The following is a 12,489-nucleotide window of genomic DNA, read 5'->3' on the forward strand; positions in this document are numbered from 1 at the left end:
ACACAGAGGTACAGCTTTGGCATACATTGAGTTTCCAGAGCTGCTTACTGCCTCATGCTGCAGCCCCAAAGGCAGGGAGGCAGGGAGGCATCCCCAGGTGAATTTCCTGCAGGTGATGAGCAGCTCACAAACAGCTTGACGGATAGCCTTGCTCCATCTACCTGACTTGGCCACCAGCACAGCTGGCCATGCCATCCAAGCCTCTCGGAGTAGAGCAGCCCAGGCACAGTGCTCTGGATAATGTATATTGTGAGTGGCAGTGTCATTTCCCTAAATCGTGCTGCTATCACTTGGCAAGGCCATTTACTGTAGCTCAAAAGCCCAACTTCTTCTCCTTATCTCATAGCCAGAGGAGATGCCAAACTCAACAACGAAACCATCGGCTTCTAAGAAAACAAACTAGTCAGACAAGCCTGTGTGTACAGACACAAGCTGAGACCAGAAGAAGTGAAACAGAGCAATGTCCACAGCCCTCAGTGTCCCGGTTCCACACACAGAACACTCACTGTGGAGGGAGAGCTACAGTCAAACCGTGAGGTTCTGGGCAAAGGGCAGCCTTGTCAGGGATATGAACGACCGCCAGCCAGCCTTAGTACCAGGGTCCTTTCTGATCAAGAGATGGGAACCATGCAGGGAAGCTTGAGTGGGGAAAGGGACGGCAGCTGCCAGGATGCTCAAATCACTCACTCCCCTCCCCAGACGAAAAGACCTCCATATGGTTTGCTCCAGGCTAGACAGGTGAAGGATAAAAGTGTCATTAATGAAACCTGTTCCCAGAGTGTGGGGACCTCTGAGCCTTGGGAGCCCTCTTTAAATCCAGACTCAGAGGTAGAGGCTGGGCAGACGTTGGGTTCCCAAGCTACTTACTGGCTTGTCACAGTCCGTTCTGGACTGGATTTATGTGTTCCCTGGCCAGAGTCCTCATTAATTCCCAAGCTACTGCTATACAACGAATACATGCCCGTAATTGAAAGTTAGAAAGCACAGAGATAGTCTCCCCAACTGCCGCCATTCAGGGTCGCCGCCATTCAAGTGTATTTCCATTAGTTGTCAATGAGACCCTGACAAAAGCTTTCCTCCCCACCACCTGAGTCTTTATAAAATCAAAACCAGCACCAGCACTAAGATGCTGGGTTCTGAGCCTCTCGTGCATGATCCAGCCTGTTTGTGCCCCAATCTGAAGACCCAGTTGGTGGCAGAGGTGGGGCCACAGGGGCCCAACATTGCTTGGGCAGGGTGTCCTAGGAGACAGAGACCAGACCCCCTTCTCAGGATCAAGAAAACTACTAGCACATTTTAGGAGATAAAGACCATCCTGCTGCCAACTACCATTTCTTCCAGGGATTTGGAGAACTCCAAGAATTAAAGGATGGCTCAGAGGAGAGTGAGGAAAATCACTGTAAGATTAGAGAGAATGATCACTGCAAGCCTAAAGGAAAGACATGGAAGGATCTGAGATGGCTGAATCTGAATTGGTTGGGAACAGGACAGATCTCATCTCTTACTGAATCCCACTGTAGCTGTTGGTTCCAGCAAACTGCCTCCAGCTCCCTCCACCCCAGGGTAGCTTGTGTAGAAGGGGTAATGCTCACATTGTCCCCTTTCCACCTGAGAGAAAGAGAGGGACAGTGGAAATATGATGTGACCCAAAGTACAGAAAACCAGGAATGTAAGGCTCTGTTGGGTCCTTGTGTAGCCATGAATAGACAAGTATCTCTTTATTAGGTCTTGTATGCAGGTGGCCTCGGACACACCTAAAAACCAAGGCAAAATAGGACCAGTATTTCTTTGCAACAACGACAACAACAACAACAACAACAAAAACAAAAAAAACCCACCATTCCTATTTTGTATATTATCATTTCTTAGCCCACTACAGCCCCCTCAATAGTAGTAATAATAATAAAAGAGGAAGAAGAAGAGGAGGAGGAAGGAGTGGGGCTGAGGAGGAAGAATTCCTTGAATTCATATTTCAGTGGTGGCCAAATAGCAATATTAGGCACATCTACCCCAAGTACATCCCACAGCTAGCCCATCCCTTCATACTAATCCCACATATTGCTGGCTTGTCCCTCTTGTCCTCTGTTCCTTGTAGCCAAGGTCCCATGAAGCCCTGCAACCTGGTGATTCTAAGCCTATCTGAGATTGTTCATTAAACCTAGAAGAGCAAAGCCCACTCTACACTCTCCAGCCATCCCAGGTAATAGTGTAGCCTGAACAACTCCAGCTACGGAAAGTACACCACTCAAGAAAAGTTAGAGGAACATCCCCAGCTCCCTTCTCTGGCCACAGGAGAAAAAGGCACTACTAGGATTGCTTATCAGCTCCACTTGGATTACTAAATTTTAGTCCTTGGGATAGATGCCATCACATAGCAAAGGTCCTGAAGGCAGAAACCACCAGTGTTCTATGTCCCAAAATGGGACTCAACTCATTTCTGGAATCACCTGGACAGAAATCAGGAATGGTACCACATAAGTCGGCTCCCAAGGCTTTCCAAGAACATTTGCCCAGGGTCCCAGAGGAATATCCAGAGGTACTCTTATGCTCCAGCTAATGCTTCAGAGTCCAGGCTACCAGACCCAAATATCCTGGACAAAGCACAGCAGGGTATCTCAAATGCCTCTCTCTAGTCTCTCCAGAACTCAAGAGAGGAGAGAATTGGGGGTCATGGTGCAGACGGACATGCTCCTGCATAACCTTTACTTGTGCTTCATGGCTTTACCCAGACAGTGCCTCATCCAGGAAGACTTCTGTCATGCCCAAAGTTAGACTCCCATTCTCTGCACTCTCAAAGCATCATGTACTTCTTACCTAGATTTATCACATCATATTGTAAGCTCCTAGCCAACTCTCTGCTTCCAAGCACATGCTAGGCTGTATGATTTTGAGCCCCAGGGGCTTGGTCTTACTGGCCCCTATGGGAGGCTATAACAGTGACCTCCTGCATCTGCCAGTGGCCTGGGTGCCCCAATTTGAGTTTTAAGACCTGGCCTGTGTTTATTTGTACCAAGATCAGCATCTTTCCACCCGCCTCCACCCCTAATTGCTGTAGCCAGAGGAAATGGGAATTGAAAACAGAGTTCTCCAAGGCCAAACCAACAGAAAAGGGTTTTGTAATGTCATAGTCAAGGTTGGGAAAGAGACAGACACTCTTCCAGCATAATAAAGTCCAAAATGTATGCTAGCAGAAAGACATGAATCTTATATGTAGATCACCGATGTCTGTGGGCAAGAGATTAACACGTGCAGCATAAGTGATTTGTTGTTTAAAGTAATTTGGGATAATCATAGAACAGAAAGAAAAAGCAAGCTTCCACCCAGAAAGCAGGATCCCCTCCATTCTCTCCTCTGACTTCCAAATCTTCCCCCCACTCTGAGCAGCAGTAAAATGAATGGGGACTCTAAGACTGATGAGGGGACACCCCGGACAAGGAAATAGCCCCAGCCCGGGAAAGGAGAAAAGCAAAATGGAGCACAATGTGGATGAAAAACAGGTCCAAATGGGAGATCTGGTCAACCAAGAATACATCCATGTGGGGCCCAACACCTAAAGGTCCGGGCAAGGAGGCCCATGACTGGTATTAAGCAAGGGTTTGAGCTAATTAGTTTAAGACCACAATACTCACACCATAGCCCATTGCCACCTCAGCTCTGTGTAGTTTAGATTCTGTCACAGGGACCTGGATTGAACAGACTAAACTTTCCTTGAAGTCGTGTGTGTGTGTGTGTGTGTGTGTGTGTGTGTGTGTGTGTACATATGCATGGATGTGTGAACAGGCACTTGACTGGTAAATTAAGAGAAGTAACCAGCCCTCCTTTCCCAGGTCAATCACAAGCACCCAAGACACCTATAGGGTTATTGACATGGTAAGGGGACACCTAAAGGAGGATACCCAGCCACACGGGAGTCCATGTCTAGCATGTGTGAGGAACCAAGGAGTCACTAGACTTTTAAAGTGTAGTATAGGAAATGCTACATAGAAGAGCAGGATGGTTTAAAGACACAGAGAAAGGGTACTTTAGGGTTGAGGAAAGCTTCCTGGAGAAGGTGATGTCTGTGTTGAGCTCTGTAGACCAAGTAGAAGTTAACTCGAAATATACCCCTGAAATATGCCGCTAGCCATGGAGAACAAGCCCTCCTACAGATCTAAGATAAGGAGACCAGGGTGGGGTCACACACATCTCAGAGGTGCTATTGCCTGTATAGTCCCCTTGTGAGGCCCCTTTCACTTACCTGTGTTCCTGGAGGCGGTCCCAAACCTTTCCCTGGATCTGCCAAAGTGGTCCCAATCCTCCTAGCTGGGCTGAGAAAATGGATTTGTGGTGTCCATACACCCCAGGAGTCCCACTCCAGAGCTGCTCCCAAGTCCAGGCCCTTGGAGCTCACGGAAGACCCTGGCGAGGCTGCCTGCTCAAACTGCAAAAGGGAGAAGTGTGTTGCGAGCATCCTGGAGCCCAGCCAGGCCTCTCTGGCCAGACAGGCAGGTGGAGGAGGAGCTGGAGAGAGCCCTGTAAAACCTCCAGAGAATCAGATTAACTCATGAGAAGCTGTAGAGCCAGCGGGCTGACAGCAACCTCTAGGCACACTGCAGAGCCCACCCAGCCTGGTGAGGGTGCATCTCCCTTAATCCATTCCTCTAGATATGCTCCTGGTTAACTTCCTGCTGGTCCCCCACCAGTAACACACTCTGGGTAGAGTCCTATGCTATGGGACTGGCTATTGTCTTGCTTTAATCTTTACACACGCACACACACACATACACACGCGCATGCGCGGTCCAAAAATTAAGTTTGCGGACATGTTGCAACAATGTTTCTAATCTTTTTTGATATCAGAGGGGTTATTCATTATGAATTTGTACCAACTGGACAAGCAGTTAACCAAGTTTACTATTTGGAAGTGCTGAAAAAGCTGCGTGAAAAAGTTAGACGACCTGAACTTTTTGCCAACAATTCATGGCTCTTGCGTCACAACAATGCACCAACTCACACAGCTCTGTCTGAGAGGTAGTTTGCTGCCAGTAAACAAATAACTGGCTACACCCTCCCTACTCACTTGATCTGGCCCCCAGTGACTACTTTCTTTACCCAAAGATAAAAAAAATATTGAAAGAAAGACATTTGATGACATTCAGGACATCAAGGATGATATGACAACAGCTCTGATGGCCATTCCAGAAAAAGAGTTCCAAAATTGCTTTGAAGGGTGAACTAGGTGCTGGCATCAGTGCATAGCTTCCCAAGGGCAGTACTTTGAAGGTGACTATAATGATATTCAGCAATGAGGGATGTAGAACTTTTTCTAGGATGAGTTTGCGAACTTAATTGTTTGACCTCATGTGTATGTGTGTGTGTGTGTGGGTGTGTACACAGAGAGTGCCCAAAAACTGTATACACATTTTAAGAAAGGAAAAAACTGTATTAAAATTGTGATGCTCAACATATACCGATAACATAAGATGAATACAAGTCACATTTGACTTCTGCAATTACAAAGAGGTGCTCAAAGTGGTTACCATCAGTGTCCAGACACTTCTGATTATGGCGAATACTGCTTGAGCAATGTTGATCAAAATGTCCACTTGTGTACATTTTTTGGCACCCCAGTATGTATATGTCTGTACAAAATATACATATATAAATTTTTATTGAAGTAAAACTTACATAACATAAAACCTACCATTCTAAAGTGAACAATTCAGCGGCATTTACTATATCCACAATGTTGTGCACCCACCACCTCTATCTAGTTGCAAAATATTTTCATCACCACAAAAGGAAATCTATGCCCATGAAGCAGTTACTCCCTATTCCCCTCTACCTCCAGCCGCTGACAACCACACTTGGTGCTCTCTCTCTATGGATTTGCCTATTCTGGATATTTCATATAAATGGAATCATACAATGTATGACTTTTTGTGTCTGGTCTCTTTCACTTAGCATAATGTTTTCAAGGTTCATCTATACTGTTGCACCTATAGTATTCTATTGTATGTATACACTATAATTTGTTTTCTCATTAATCTTTCAATGGACTTTTGGGTTGGTTCTACCCCTTGGTTATTGTAAATAAACATTCACGTACAAGTATTTGTTTGACTTGTTTTCAGTTCTTTAGGGTATAAGTCTAAGAGTGGAATTACTGGGTCATATGGTAATTCTATCTTTAACTTTTTGAGGAGTAATCAAAGCGTTTTACACAGTGGCTGAACCATTTTACATTCCCACCAGCTCTGTATAAGAGTTAAATTTCTCCACATGCTAGATGCTTATTAGACATATAATTTGCTAATATTTTCTCCCATTCTGTAGGTTGTCTTTTCATTTACTTGATAATGTTCTTTGATACACAAAAGTTTTAAATTTTGATAAAGTCCAATATATCTGTTTTTTTTCCTTTTGTTGCTTATACTTTTTGTGTCATATCTAGGAATCCATTACCAAATCCGAGGTCATGAATATTTACCCCTATGTTTTCATCTAAGAATCTTACGGTTTTAGCTCTTATATTTAGGTCTTTTATCCATTTTGAGTTTATTTTTTTGTATATGGTATGAGGTAGGGGTCCAACTTCATCTTTTTCATGTGAATTTCCAGTTGTCCCAACACCATTTGCTGAAGAGACTATTCTTTCCCCATTGATTGGTCTTAACACCCTTGTCAAAACTCCAGTGGCCAAATGAGCTTATTTCTGGATCCTCAGTTCTATTCCATTGATATAGCTGTCTATCCTGTGCCAGTACCACACTGTTTTGATTACTGTAGATTTATAGTAAGTTGTAAAACATACCTCCTTAATCTTGTCTAAACCCAGTCAAGGGGAGATGATCTGAATCAGTGCTCCTTTTCCTAACTGGATACCTCATAAGCATCCCCTTACTGTCAAATGTCCTCTGAAACTGTGGATTCTGTCTCTAATTCTGAAATTGGAATAAGAGGAGGGAGGGGGAAGAAGGAGGGCCATGAGGAAGAGTGTAAAATTGCCTCTTTCAATTCTCCATGAAAAGGAGGGGGGAATAATGAAGTAAAAAGAACATGGGCATAGATGGGTTTCAAGCCCAACTCTGAAGCCTACTATGTTATGTAACCTCGAGCACCTTGTCCTCTCTGGAACTCAGTTTTGTCATGGGCTGAAGTGAGAACTGCACATGTGCAATTATGTACATGAAGCATCTGGCCCAGAGTTTCTGCTCAATAAATAGCACAGAATGAAATCGGGAAATGACCATGGAAATTTGGCATATCCTGACTATTTTAAGATCTGACAAACCTATTCAGATCTTGAAGGGTGTCACTGAGGGTACATCTTTTGAATGCTTTTAATCAGTCACAGGCACACCCTGAGTCAGGCAAGGCAGTAGAAGAGATGGCATTAGTCTTTTTTTTGGATTCTTTTTTTTTTTTAATTAAAGTTTATTGGGGTGACAACCGTTAGTAAAATTACATAGATTTCAGGTGTACAATTCTGTATTACATCTTCTATAAATCACATTGTGTGTTTACCACCCAGAGTCAGTTCTCCTTCCTACACCATATATTTGATCCCCTTTACCCTTTTGTACACCCCCCTTCCCCTTACCCTCTGGTAACCAATAAACTGTTGTCTGTATCTATGAGTTTTTGTTTCTCACTTGTTTGTCTTGTTCTTTTGTTGTTTTTGGTTTATATACCACATAACAGTGAAATCATATGGTTCTCTGCTTTTTCTGTCTCACTTATTTCGCTTAGCATTATAATCCCAAAATCCATCCATGTTGTCACAAATGTTCCTATATCATCTTTTCTTACTGCCGAATAGTATTCAATTGTATATATGTTCCACACTTCTTTATCCATTCATATATCGAAGGACATTTTGGTTGTTTCCATGTCTTGGCCACCGTAAATAAAGCTGCAATGAACACTGGAGCACACGTGTCTTTATGTATAAATGTTTTCAGATTTTTTGGGTAGATACTCAGAAAGGGACTGTTAGGTCATATGGTAATTCTATTCGTAATTTTTTGAGGAACCTCCACACTGCCTTCCATAGCGGCTGCACCAATCTGCATTCCATCAAGAGTGTATGAGGGTTCCTTTTTCTCCACAGCCTCTCCAACACTTGTTACTATTTGTCTTGTTGATGATAGCCATTCTGACTGGGATGAGGTGATATCTCATTGTGGTTTTTATTTGCATTTCTCTGATGTTTACTGATGTTGAGCATTTTTTCATATGTCTATTTGCCATTTGTATGTCCTCTTTGGAGAAATGTCTCTTCATGTCCTCTGCCCATTTTTCTTTTTTTTTAATACTATTTTTTAAAAATTTATTGGGGTGACAATTGTTAGTAAAATTACATAGAATTTAGGTGTACAATTCTATATTACATAAGCTATAAATCCCATTGTGTGTTCACCACCCAGAGTGAGTTCTCCTTCCATCACCATATATTTGATCCCCCTTACTCTCATCTCCCACCCTCAACTTCCCTTACCCTCTGGTAACCACTAAACTATTGTCTGTGTCTATGAGTTCTTGTTTCTCATTTGTTTGTCTTGCTCTTTTGTTGTTTTTGGTCTATATACCACATATCAGTGAAATCACATGGTTCTCTGCTTTTTCTGTCTGACTTATTTCGCTTAGCATTATACTCTCAAGATCCATCCATGTTGTCACAAATGTTCCTACATCATCTTTTCTTACCGCCAAATAGTATTCCATTGTGCATATATATCACAACTTCTTTATCCATTCATCTATCGAAGGACATTTTGGTTGTTTCCATGTCTTGGCCACCGTGAACAAAGCTGCAATGAACATTGGAGCACACGTGTCTTTATGGATAAATGTTTTCAGATTTTTTGGGTAGATACTCAGGAGAGGGATTGCTGGGTCATATGGTAATTCTATTCGTAATTTTTTGAAGAAACTCCACACTGCCTTCCATAGCGGCTGCACCAGTCTGCATTCCCACCAACAGTGTATGAGGGTTCCTTTCTCTCCACAGCCTCTCCAACACTTGTTACTATTTGTCTTGCTGATAATAGCCATTCTGACTGGGGTGAGGTGAAATTTCATTGTGGTTTTTATTTGCATTTCTCTGATGATTAGTGATGTTGAGCATTTTTTCATATGTTTATTTGCCATTTGTATGTTCTCTTTGGAGAAATATCTCTTCAGGTCCTCTGCCCATTTTTCAATTGGGCTGTTTGTTTTTTTGTTGTTGAGTTTCATGAATTCCTGGTATATTTTGGATATTAGCCCCTTATCGGAAGCACTGTTTGCAAAACTCTTCTCCCATTCAGTTGGTTGCCTCTTTATTTTGTCGACGGTTTCTTTTGCTGTGCAGAAGCTTTTAAGTTTCATATAGTCCCATTCATTTATTTTAGTTTTTACTTCCATTGCCTTTGGAGTCAAATTCTTAAAATGCTCTTTGAACCCAAGGTCCATAAGTTTAGTACCTATGTTTTCTTCTATGCAGTTTATTGTGTCAGGTCTTATGCTTAAGTCTTTCATCCATTTTGAATTAATTTTGGTACATGGTGACAGATAGCAGTCCAGTTTCATTCTTTTCACGTGGCTATCCAATTCTCCCAGCACCATTTATTGAAGGGGCTGTCTTTCCTCCATTGTATGTTTTTAGCTTCTTTGTCAAAAATTATCTGTACATATTTATGTGGTTTTATTTCTGGGTTCTCAATTCTATTCAATTGGTCTATGTGTCTGTTTTTCTGCCAGTACCAGGCTGTTTTGATTATTGTAGCCCTGCAGTACAAGCTAAAGTCAGGGAGTGTGACACCTCCAGCATTGTTCTTTTTTCTTAAGATTGCTTTGGCAATTCGGGGTCTTTTGTGGTTCCAAACAAATCTGATGATTTTTTGTTCTATTTCTTTAAAAAATGCCATTGGGGTTTTGATGGGGACTGCATTAAATCTGTATATTGCTTTGGGTAATATGGTCATTTTAACTATGTTGATTCTTCCAATCCATGAGCACGGAAAGTCTGTCCATTTCTTTGTGTCTTCTTCAATTTCTTTCAAAAATGTCTTACAGGTTTCAGCATATAGGTCCTTCACATCCTTGGTTAAGTTTATTCTTAGGTATTTTATTCTTTTTGCTGCAATTGCAAAAGGAATTGTTTTTTGTATTTCTTTTTCTGAAATTTTATTGTTAGTATATAGGGATGCAAAGGACTTCTTGTACGTTGATTTTGTAGCCAGCAACTTTACTGTATTCGTTGATTGTTTCTAATAGCTTTTTGGTGGAGTCTTTAGGGTTTTCTATATATAGCATCACATCATCTGCAAAGAGTGATAATTTAACTTCTTCATTCCCAATATGGATGCCTTTTATTTCTTCTTCTTGCCTGATTGATCTGGAAAGGACTTCCAACACTATGTTGAAAAGCAGAGGTGATAGGGGACAGCCCTGTCGTATTCCTGAACATAGAGCAAAGGGCTTCAGTTTTTCAGCATTAATTAAGAAATTAGCTGAGAGTTTGTCATATATGGCCTTTATTATGTTAAGGTATTTTCCTTCTATACCTATTTTACTAAGAGTTTTAATTATAAATGGATGTTGTATCTTGTCAAATGCTTTTTCTGCATCAATTGATATAATCATATGATTTTTGTCCTTTATTTTCTTTATGTGATGTATCACAGTGATGGATTTGCGGATGTTCAACCATCCTTGTGCCCCAGGGATGAATCCCACTTGGTCGTGATGAATAATCTTTTTAATGCATTGTTGTATTCGATTTGCTAGAATTTTGTTTAGGATTCTTGCATCTGTATTCACCAGAGATATTGGTCTGTGGTTTTCTTTTTTTGTGTTGTCCTTACCAGGTTTTGGTATCAGGGTAATGTTGGCCTCATAAAATGAGTTAGGGAGTACTGTCTCTTCTTCAATTTTTTGGAAGAGTTTGAGCAGGATTGGTACTAGATCCTCTGTGAAGGTTTGGTAGAATTCACTAGTGAAGCCATCTTGTCCCGAACTTTTGCTTTTGGGAAGGTTTTGGATAACAGATTAAATTTCCGTACTGGTGATCAGTCTGTTTAGATTTTCCAGTTCTTCATGGTTCAGCCTAGGAAGGCTATATGTTTCTAAGAACTTGTCCATGTCTTCTAGGTTATTGAATTTGGTGGCATATAGTTCTTCGTAGTATTCTTGGATGAACCTTTCTATTTCTGTGGTGTCCGTGATAACTTCACCTTTTCCATTTCTGATTTTGTTAATTAGTGTCTTCTCTCTTTTTATCTTAGTGAGTCTAGCCAAGGGTTTGTCAATTTTGTTAATCTTTTCAAAGATCCAGCTCTTTGGCACCTTAATTTTTTCTATTGTCTTTTTGTTCTCTATTTCATTTAGTTCTGCTCTGACTTTTGTTGTTTCCTTTCTTCTGCTAACCTTGGGTGTCACTTGTCCTTCTTTTTCTAGTTCTTTAAGATGTAACATGAGGTTATTTATTTGGGATTTTTCTTGTTTCTTGAGATAGGCCTGTAATGATATAAATTTCCCTCTTAAAACTGCTTTCGCTGCATCCCAAATATTTTGGTAAGTTGTATTTTCATTGTCATTTGCTTCTATGTATCTTTTGATCTCTCCTCTAATTTCTTCTTTGACCCACTCGTTCTTTAAAAGTATGTTGTTTATGGATGGATCTAGAGAACATTATGTTAAGTGAAATAAGTCAGACAGAGAAAGATAAGTTCCATATGATCTCACTTATTTGCGGATTCTAAAGAAAAGAATAAGTGAATGAACTAATCAGAAACTGTTTGGGAGACAATGAGGAAAAACTGAGGGTTGCTAGATGGGCGGGGGGGGTGGGGGGTGGGGGGGAGGGTGAGGGGATTGGAGGGCAGTCGGTGACCACAGGATGGCCACGGGGTTTGAAAATTAATCTGGGGAACGTAATTTGGTGGTTACCAGAGCGTAAGGGGGTTGGGGGGTGGGGGATGAGGGTGAGGGGGATCAAATGTACGGTGATGGAAGGGGAGCTGACTCTGGGTGGTGAACACACAGTGTGATTTATGGATGATGTGATACAGAATTGCACAACTGAAATCTATGTAATTCTACTAACAATTGTCACCCCAATAAATTAAAAATAAAAAAATAAAAAAATAAAAAAAAGTATGTTGTTTAATCTCCATGTATTTGTGTTTTTTCCTGCTTTCTTTTTGCAGTTGATATCCAATGTCAAAGCCTTATGATCAGAGAATATGCTTGGTATGATTTCAATCTTCTTAAATTTGCTTAGGCTGATTTTATGTCCCAATATATGGTCTATCCTTGAGAATGTTCCATGTATCCTAGAAAAAAATGTATAGTCTGTTGTTTCAGGATGAAGTGCTCTATATACGTCAATTATGTCCATTTCATCTAATGTGTCATTTAGGGCTGCTCTTTCGTTATTTATGTTCTATTTTGAAGATCTATCCATAGCTGTCAATGATGTATTTCAGTCCCCTAGTATAATTGTTGTTTGGTCAATTTCTCCCT

At 41.3% G+C, this 12,489-nt stretch overlaps 1 pseudogene; it reads left to right on the top strand.

Annotated features, from left to right (window-relative positions):
• The first annotated feature begins 2,464 nt into the window (after positions 1–2,464).
• LOC117024655 (ATP synthase subunit g, mitochondrial-like) overlaps positions 2,465–12,489 on the top strand; it is a 70,228-nt pseudogene continuing 60,203 nt past the window's right edge.

The sequence above is a fragment of the Rhinolophus ferrumequinum genome, chromosome 7 (genome assembly GCF_004115265.2).
Source record: "Rhinolophus ferrumequinum isolate MPI-CBG mRhiFer1 chromosome 7, mRhiFer1_v1.p, whole genome shotgun sequence".
Lineage (NCBI taxonomy): Eukaryota > Metazoa > Chordata > Mammalia > Chiroptera > Rhinolophidae > Rhinolophus > Rhinolophus ferrumequinum.